This window comes from Pagrus major, chromosome 7 (genome assembly GCF_040436345.1).
Source record: "Pagrus major chromosome 7, Pma_NU_1.0".
NCBI lineage: Eukaryota > Metazoa > Chordata > Actinopteri > Spariformes > Sparidae > Pagrus > Pagrus major.
In genome coordinates this window covers 18,673,612-18,684,368 of record NC_133221.1, presented here as the reverse complement: position 1 = coordinate 18,684,368, position 10,757 = coordinate 18,673,612, and positions in this window count along the sequence as shown.

Below are 10,757 nucleotides of genomic sequence, written 5' to 3'. Positions count from 1 at the left end.
AGGAAGCCACGTTGATATTTCCATCTGCTCGTGGGTCTGGTCTGTTTATGGGGGATTTATTTTCCACTTTGAGTCTCACAAACCTTCAATTGAAATTTTTGGAGATTGCACCACCAATAGTTTCCAGTATTAGGTTTAATAAATGTTTTGCTGTAAAAGATGTTAACCGTAAATTACACACCACAAATTTGTGCTGTGCAGCCACAACACATTGCACAAAGGTTCTTAGATTCTTCTACTTGAGGTCTCAAAGTTTCCTGTAAATTGACGAATATGTCAGGCTAAATTTTGGGGGAAAACATATAAAATGATATACCTAAAATATTTCCCGATTCCCAAGAGATTTGGGCTTGATTTGTTTACTCAGTGTAAACATCATATAGCTTGAAGCAATGAAGAGATTACAAAACATAAAAAAATCGGTCACAAAAAGGCTCAATCAAAGACTCCAGGGTCTATAGGCCTACCATAATTCAAAGAACCCTCTGTAAAAAAAAAGCTTTTTATATTTTTATGAAATATATAACTAAGTAGCTTAGCTTATGTCAAGAGAGCACACTAGATTAGCCATTAGCTGGTAATACAGCAAAGCTGTGTGCTTGTTTTACAAACAAATGTAACAAAACATGCAATAGAGAATACTATAGATAACAATTTTGCAGAAAACAAAGTTATATACTAGCTATATAGCCATTGACAAAGCGTAATCTATTAATTTATTTTTCAGTTGTCGTTGCCTTTCTTAGATTACCAGAGGATGGCTGCTCATGTGTTAAATGGTTCAAGGCTATATTGAATTGTACAGCTGAGGGGTGCCATAAAAGTCAATGTTCTAAAATACATAAAGGAATTAAATACAAAGCCACCAACCTGAAAGCTACTTTAAAGAGGAACCTCAATGTCAAGGAATCAAAAACATGCATGTAAACACAGACGCTCCAAATAAATTTAAAAAATGAATGGATAAATAAAAATGATAATAAAAAATAATTAAATGGAAAAAAGAAAAATCACATGCACTCAATTAAAAAAATGTTTCTATTAATGGATGCTGGTGGAAATGTAAAAAGAAAAACAAAATAGAAAAAACAAACCACAGTTAAACTATGTTTCTGTTTCAAAACAAATATTTTCAGCGTTGACTCTCAGAATGATTGATGCAGTCAGATGTCAGTGTTTGTCTGCGGGCTTGTTTGTTTGTTCTGTATCAGTCTGACGGATCCCGTGACCTCTGCGCTGCCTCCTCTCTCTTTTCCTGGTGCACTTTAAATGTCTTCCTGTTTACCTGTGACCTCTCAATCTCGCAGAAACAGAGAGTTATGTGAAGATAAATAGAACCACTCTGCTTTCAAAACAAACACAACATTTTCTCTGCAACAGAGCTTTGTTTTATTTTAATTTCCTACGATCACAATCTGTCTGATAAGAAGGTTTTCTGTCCATCAACAGCTGCTTTAACAGGCCAACTGGAAACACAAGGCTTCATCTTTATTGTCCGTCCAGAGATATTCTCAGCTCTCCTTTAATACACCACAAGTGAAACATGAAAGGTTCTCCTCTTTACAGTTCATGGCAATGCTGCAGTTATTAAAGGTAGCTGGTTGTCAGTGGGTGTCTGAGGCCACAGTCGCCTCAACCATCTAATTGGAATCTCATGCATTGTGGTCAGGAGGGCTCGAGTGTGGAGATAATTGCAATGTCCCACTTATTTTCAATGATTAGATCTTTATATTCATCATTACTGTATATTGTAATGTAAATATAAATGTTTTTAAGTAGCTATATCCTCATATATCTGATTCTATTTAAGAAAAAAACAAATGTTCCAAGATAAATTTGGGTGTTTCTTAAAATTGTCTCATTGCTTCCTGCTTCCCTTCACTCCGTCTCAGATAATTGACCTTTCCAGCTCCCACGGCGGTGCGTGAAGCCTCGCACACAACGTGTTGCTCATCCAACAGGAAAAAACAAACGGAGCGGAAACAGCCGCCTCTCGTGACCTGCTTTACCTGTTTCTCTGTGTCGCAATAGTCTCCCAGCTGATTGTGACTGCTATTTCTATCCCTCACCACCTCATCAACTAACAGTTCCACATACTCAAATTAAACCAATATTATGAAATAGCTGTAAGGTATAGACTATGTATTTAATCATGAGTTTTCAGATCAACAGCTCTCTAACTCGTCTCAGTCCTAAATGGATTTTCCAGAGTACACTCAGGAGCAACATCTCTGTCTGTGTTTCATATTAGTTGTTCGTAAGCAGTATCTGTCATGGTGACAGAAATCCCTGAATGTGCTCAGTGTTTCTTTAGCCCTAAGCTGTGCCTGCCAGCTAAAGCTAAACTGAAAATACCACGAATGAAAAGCCATTAGCTAAAATAATATAAGTGTGGCTTTTCGTTATGTGTTTAGCATTGATCAGTGACTTAGCAGAAGAGGTCTGTTGACAGAGACGTTACTCAACTCACTGTGAGGATACTTTGAGCTGAATGCTAATGTCAACATGTTAATGCTGAATGACAATGCTAACATGCTGATGCTTTGTATAATGTTTACCAAGCATGTCTGCGATGATTTTTTGTCATGCAGGTCATTCTACTGTGTACATCTGGGAGTGTTTTACGTTCTCAAAGAAGCTGAAGGCTTAAATTTGTGCATGCTAACATTTGCTAATTAGCACAAGGGCTGGAACTAACATTAAATAACAACTACCCAGCAATACTTCTTTTGATAAGTTAATTGTTTGATCTGTAAAATGTCAAATAATAGTGAAATATGCCTTTCACTAGCCCAAGAATAGAGAATAGTAGAAACTACGTGAGTTCAAAATGCTTCATCATGTGATTCACGGAGACTTCTGTTAGTTCCCAGAAGTTCATGAATTTGATTCAGATGTGACAATAATATGAACCTATGTCGCATCTAACTTCGGGAAGAACTGAGAGACACGATCTGCCATTGGAGGAAACAGATGATGCAGCTCGCTCTACTCAAGGCAGCTGATTGGGCGAACCATCTGTCAATCACTGTCTAACCTCAACCAATCAGATCAACAGTAGGAGACTGCTAGCACCAGTGAAGTCAGTTGGTTAATCAAAGCCATTCAGGACACGAGTGAAAACATCTTTTTCACTGAGAAAAACCTTCAGTGGTTCTGATGTAACTGATGCAAAAGCAGCATCTACACTGACTTCTTTCTGAGCCGCCATTGTTGATTTCAAACAAATAGTCGCTTCTCTCTCTGGTCCTCACGTCATAAACCACGCCAGGAGCTGCCAGTAGCTCCTCAAAGGAGCCACATGGTTTGAAGCCAGGCCAGATGGATTTGTGAAATCACATGATGACGTGATATGCGAAGTATTGAACAAATTAAAATTTTGAGACGATGGTGGAAAATTGAATGTCAAAGGATTAACACAGTTATTAAAATTCATCCTGAGGCGAACGTCTACAAGCAATTTCATAACAATCTATCCAATAGTTGTCGATATATTCTAGTCTGGACCAAAGTGGTGGGCAGACACACTGTCCCTACCATCCCTAGAGCCTGTGCTGCTTGCGAGGTTAAAACCATCTCAACTCATTTAATTTTCGGGAGGTTTTGTAAAGCATACATTCACATTTTGGAGCCTTTTGCAGTTTCAAACAAGGAATCAAACAAACAACTTTTTCTGTGCACACCTCTCCAACCTTGTGATGTTAAAAACAAACATATTTAGCTGACATCTGTGTTAGTCTTTAACGAAAAAAACAAACCTCTTCAAGTATGAAATCACTGTCTTTTTTCTAGTGAGCAACATGTGGCCTTCTTCACTGGAGATGCTGTTAAGGCTCAGCCTTGTTTACAGTGAGACTAGCTGGTCAAACAGTAATGAGCTGTCGTGGCTGTCGGGTTAGTCCTCTGAGCAGGCCTCACAGAGGACCATCTGGCCTCTGCTGTGGAAGCCGACAGCAGCTGAAAGAGCCATGTGAGAATATGAGTGATGGACCTCTGCCCACGCAATCCCGATCTGCCAGGAAAATGCCGCTCAAAGTGTGAAAAATGTCCTCCGACACAGTCTTTTCCTGGATCAGGTGGCAGGGCAGTGGGAAAATGGGAAGCGGCCTGTTGGCTGCATGTGCTGTTCTTAGATAAACATCTGTAAGGGAACCTGCAGGTGGGATTCCCATTAAAGCGTGTGCATATACACTCTGTGTTTGTATTATAAAGTCACCTCGGCCTATTTGTGTATGTCATGTGTTACACTGTGGTGGGAAATGATTTGTTTACAGGATACAGAATAGTGAGATGTTCTTCAAAGTGCACCGGACAGCCGAGAGGAAGTGTGACGCAGCCTGGGAGACAAATAGCTTGACATTTACGCACACAGACTGTGTGGCCAAAACCAACACAGCAGCAGCAGGAGCGGCAGCATCAGTCCTGGCTTTATTGGAACTCTGAGTGCTCGCAATCAAATATCAATTAAAGTAAAATCACTCTGTAGACTCCAAGGTGGCCTTTTGGAGTGGAGCAGCATTTTATTAGATTCACCACTCAGCAGAAGAGAAGCCACAATTAGACAGTAATTCAAGGTTCAAGGTTTATTTAATCGTCATTCAACAACACAGGGTTTTACAACAAAATGCACGTTGTTGTCCCTATGGCAAAAAACAAACAAACAAACAAACAAACAAAATAAACAAAATAAAAAATGATGTTGGAGTGTTGAGGATGAGCTCAGGAGCCTCACAGCCTGAGAAAAGAAGCTGCTCTGTAGTCTGGTAGTATGGCAGCAGGTACTTCTGTATCTTTTGTCAGATGGCAGCAGGGTGAACAGACTGTGGCTGGGGCGGGTGTCGTCTCTTAGTATCCTTTGGATTCTGTGCAGGCATCACACTTCCCCAATGTTACTCATGCTTGGTGGAAAGGTGTCAGTGATCTTCCAGGCAGTTTTAGTCACACACTGTAGAGCCTTCCTGTCCTGGGCCGTGCACCACCAATGCCAGTTTGTGTTTCCAGTCAGGATGCTAAAAATTGGCAAGAACTTGGCATCGGAATTTAACCTTCCTCCAGTTTCCGTAAGAAGTAGAGCCATGACAGGGTCTCTGTGAACCCTGCTCCATTGAAGTAGAAAGGGGTGTGTGTCTTTGCCTCCTTCTATCTAAAATCAACAGTCAGCTCCTTGGTTTTGCTGACGTTGAGCAGTAGATTGTTCTCTGTGCACCACTCTGCAAGATTGGTGATTTCCTCTTGATATGAACTCTCATCTCATCGTGATGGTGGTGTCGTCTTCAAACAAGAGTTCTCTTGGTGCCTGGGAGAGCAGTCATGGGTGTACAGTGTTAACAGGAGGGGGCTGAGCACTGTGTTGAGCAGTAAAGTACAGGAAGTGCGACTGTCTGCGGTCTGTTTGTGAGGAAGTCCAATATCCAGAGTGTTGTATTCAAGCCCAGAGCGTGAAGTCTTCCGATCAGCTTCATGGGTGTGTTGAGCTGAAATCAACAAACAGCATTCTGATGTAGCTGCTCTTATTCTCAAATGTGTGTGTGTGAATACTGAGTGGAGGGCAGTGGATATGGCATTCTCTGTGGCTCCGAATGAAAACAACAGGAGCCATGCGCTGAGAAACAGGCCGCTGATGTTCTGCTAAGTGTCTCCTGTGTGACCCTGATGTGAATCTGTACCATCTGACTGCACTCGTATAAACAATGAGCCGCCGTGAGCAGCTGTAAAGAGCCGGCAGGTGATGGACCTTGCAGCTCAAAGGGGAAGATGATGTGTCCCTGTCACCAGTACATAATAAGTCTGCGGTGTGATGGATGTATGAGCATGTGCAGCCTTTGCTCTGGCAATAGGCCAATTTAGTGTCAGTGCTGCTGTATTAGAGCTGGCTGCACAGCTCTGCACAGCTCCAGCTGAGCTCATGGTGGTTTGGTAGGCTAAACTGCACGTGGTGCAAACCATTGTGGGCTACCAGACCAAATTGTTGCGTCCATTTCCGACCAACTGTCTGTCACAGTGGGACACGAGATGAGCAATTTAGTCAATTTAGATGTGGGAAGATTTAAAACAGAAGCCACACGAGTAACATATCCTAAGTCAAGAGGAGCTGTGGGAGCCGAAAGGGCACTTAACAAAATTTCGTCTTTGGTCATTGAATGTCATTACAGTAATTGATTATCACTTTATCATTAAGAGTTGGCTAATAAACAGATAAGAACTACACAACACTCTACATTTTTAAGATTTATGTTTATAGTGTCATCTTCGTGAATTAAATGTCTGAATGCAGAACTTGTGTCAGTGTTTGAAATTGTGGCATTGCTAATTTGATATAAATATATTTACAAAGCACTTCTTCCTTGACTGTTTATCACAAACACCAATACTTGTGTTAAAATGTGTTACAGGCATAATTTCTTGCCTTTCACACATAATTATATTGTCACATTCCTCCTCTTTACTGTACACTGGTAGGCATGAAACAGATTCAGTCAGTAATTATATTAACTCTACCAAAATGTAATGATTGGACCAAATGACCTTTGTTTTATACCCAATTAAACCACACTGATATTTGGATTAGTCAAAAATCAATACCCCATGTTCAGGGATTATAGTCACATCAGTGATCTTTGCATTTGAACTTTCACATAAATAAGAACAAATGACACACACAACCTGGTCTGTTTAATAAAAGTGGTTATTTTAATTTCCTGTTCGCTCCATCATGTTTGTACAGTTCATCACTGTCTATAACCAAAAAAAAAAAAAAAAAAATGTACGTTTCAGCTAGTCAAACATTTCCTTTTGATTGTGTTGCCAGTTTTGTGCTGGAAGCCGCTCGCAGTTCCAGTGAGAAACACAGAGAAGAGATTGCTTACATTAGTGGTCCCAGTTCACTGTAACAACAAGATTTAATCTACTGGATTAGATCGGCAGCACACAACACTGAGAGAGGAGAAAAAAACATACATTTAAACACCAAAAAACCTACACATATGTTTACTTTACACACACACCCATACACATAACTTCACACACACACACACACACACACACAGTCACAGTCGCTCAGCTATTTTGATTGACAACAACCACACACTAACACCAGAAACACACAGACACCAAAGTAACATTACCGACAGTACAAAATCAAAAAATATCTCAAAATATACAATTATTATTTACAGAGAAGTATACACTCTTACTATAGTTACTCAGTGTGATTTTATCAGAATGTACATCAATATATACAGATTAAATACACGGTCTTAAATACTATAAATATAACTATGGGTTTGGTCACATAAAGACTATTTGCACTGTTAAATAAATACACTATTACTCTACTTTTATTGAGTTAACCTCAGTAATTGAACCGAGTTAACCTCTAGAAGTCGCTTTGTAGTACATAATGCAACACAGCCATCACATGGACACGACAAAGAGACCCTGGAGTTGGAGTCTTTGTTTTCAATAATGAATATCAAATATTAATACCTCATCATTCAGCAAATTTGAACCAATATGAGAAGACATAGTTCTACTGTGCAGAGTATTTCAATAGTGCTCTAGTGTCTTTAAATGTTAGAGGCAAGACCTGCTGTGCCTGGAATAAAGAGGTGGGAGCTCCTTGGCAAAATGTGCAACATGTGTTGACTTTAAACATGAAGTTGCTGTTTCCAAAAGGCTATGTAAACTCATGTGTTTTGATTGTGCTCTCTATGTAGAGTATCCCTCACATCCGTATCAGCTCAGGTTTGTTACCTCTTGTATTTAGTGTGCAGATCAGTCTGTATCTACAGTGCGGGTGCAGAACAAACAAATGGTCCAGTTTAGCTTCTTGTAAAGACGGCAGTGCATTTCAGTGTGTGGCCTTTATCCTCCAGTGACCCCTCAGAGGATGCAGGAATCAGACTTAACTAACACAATCTACAAGTTTCATCATCCACTTCACCCACACAGCCACACAGTATTTTTAGCTCATTGACTGCTGAGATTGATTGCTCACTAAGACATGAAACTCCTTTGTGCTCACTATTCTGTGCTTCCCTAAATGTGCTTTCACTCTATGCCGAAGCTGCAGGTGAGGTTATGTGCCATTTGTGTCTCAAGCCACTTGGCCGAAAACATCTGGTTTCTTGTATGTTTTTGCAACCAATTTTTAGCAACTAAACAGGTAATAATCTGGTGTCTTAAAGATGTTGAAAGCGTGTTTACATCCTCATTTGTAACATTAACACATTCAAGAAGGAGAGCTTTTCTTGTGATTTAGGTGGAGCGGAGTGTGGAAAGATCCCTTAAAGGTGCTATATGTAAGTTTAATTGTTTTGCTTTATTATTGTCACTTCTTTCTTAGCTGGTGAACATGGTTTCTTACCCCCGAGGTGCTACTTCTTCATCCTCTCATGTTGGACTGAGGGCTGACTCACTATTGCCTCTTTTGGCCTCTCTAGTTAGCATGCTAACTTCAGTAGACATCTCTGCAACACAACACAGACATTTTTTGACATGACATCGCCACTTAAATCTTCAAAAATCTGTTGATTATTTAAGTTAATTTTCTAAGTATTTTAAACTGAAATTCTTACATATAGCTCCTTTCATATTGTTTTACAGGGGTTCACAGTGCTGTAACGCTCCCCCGCACTCCCTTTAATACAGACTTTGTCTATTTAAAGGTATGATATGCAACATTTCTTCATGAAAATGTCTAAAAATGACTATCAGATGATATGTGAGGAAGTGAGGAAGGAAGTCGGCAAAAGTGACTAAACAAAATGTGAATAAAACTTTAAAACATCCTCTGTTAACATTTCTGCCTGAGTCACGTAGCCAGATTTTCATCAGCAATGGTCATAGGTTAACAATGAAGACAACAACTCCCATGATCCCAAGCTACTTATGTCTTTTTTTTGGTTGAGAGACCCCTAGCAGCAGAAACTACATACTGTGTCTTTAAAAACTCCTCTTATTATTATTATTATTATTATTATTATTATTATTATTATCATTACAAAATATATGTAAGACAGAATATTAACGAACATACAAATCTGTTGAAGATGGGAAAGAATAGATCAAATAAAGGGGTTTTATGGTAGAACAGTACTCGTCCCATCAGTATACACATAAGTATATACCACACAATATATCAAAGCTTCTGTAGGCACTACTAAGTACAAGGTACTGTAGCCTGAAACCTGAGCGGATGCAAGAGGCCGCATGACCACAACAGAGTAGGCATGGGTCAGCACTTGCATTATGTAAAATAGGGAGGATCTAGTAGAGACAGCTAATGGCATGGAAGCATCAGTCAAAATTGGCACGATATCAACACGCTTTTAACATCATAGGACGCCACATTATAAATTTAGTGTGTACAGACATAAAGATCTAGTGAAACAACACACAAAGAAACCAGATGCTTTACGTGGACATTCAGCCCTCTCTATCTCTCTCTCTCCACATATATAACTATTGCTAACCAATACATATTCTGTGACAGCATTCTTGTGATTAAATGTGACAAAGCTTAACAATCAACTCCAGGGTCTCTACCTAATTAAAGTGCTCAAGTGAATGAGACGAGGTCCAAACTCTACACACTACATAATCAAGAAAATGAACCGACAAAAGCATAAGGCAAACAGACGACAGAGATGCTGTTCAGGCACCAAACAATGTGACTGACTGTGCTTCACACTACATCTGTTTAGTCTCAAGTATTGGTGTTGTCTCAGGGAGGGGCCACCAGACAGGAGAGAGGTGTTATTGACTCCTCTGCTGGCCAGCAGAGACACCCAGTGGTGAAATCTGTGTATTACCACTTATTCCAAACATTTACATCACAGTATATTTTCCACATTTTACCCCTAAACATACATTGCCATACAAGATTATACACAAGAAATAAAAAGAAGGCTTCAATTTTCACACCTCACAAAAAGACATCAAAGTGTAGATTGTAGTGCTTATGAAATGATGTCCGTAGTGGTCGCAATTTGAGGAACGTACAATAAAACCCAAACATCACCCTCTGCGGGATGAAGCATGATAAATCCACATGGCAGTGAACCTCTTACTCAATGTACTGTAATCTTGTCAGACGGTAAAATGTCTGTGTACTGCTGCACAAACAGCCGGTGCAGGTGGAGCAGACAAAGCGAGGTGTCCGCTCCGCTCTTCCTCCTCCACATCAGAAGAGGATCCGTATCTATGGCACGTTGCCACGGCTTCCCCTGGGTAACGCTGCTATTTTTAAAGAGGCAGGGTCACAGGGAGCTCTCATTCAGCGGCAGACAACACACTGACGCGCACGCTCGCTTGCACGTCTGCACGCGCGAGCACATTTCCTTCTTGGGTCTGCAAGCGTGAAGCTCGCCGAACACAAGCCGCTCTGCTTATCTCTGCTCGTGCGCTGCCACCTCTGCCCTTCTAAGGCATTGATTAAAATGCTTGATTGAAATGATTGATTAAAAATGGAAAAAGCTTTGTCTGGGCCAGCTGCGACTGGAACTGCACAGAGGTGACGTGTGCAGCGACGACTCCAGAGCCTTGTTTGTCGAGGAGGAAGGTTGTTTAAAAGAAAAGTGCTGCTCCGTGTTAAGGCTCAGAGATGCTCTAATGATAGCGGGCGTCTGTGCTTCCGTGTTGAAGGAATGAAGAGGAGAAAAGTCTCCCCTCATCTTGCACTACTGCTGTGTATATACACGATTTACGGTGACATCTCAGACTATTGCACAACACATATGTACAGTATTCTACATCAG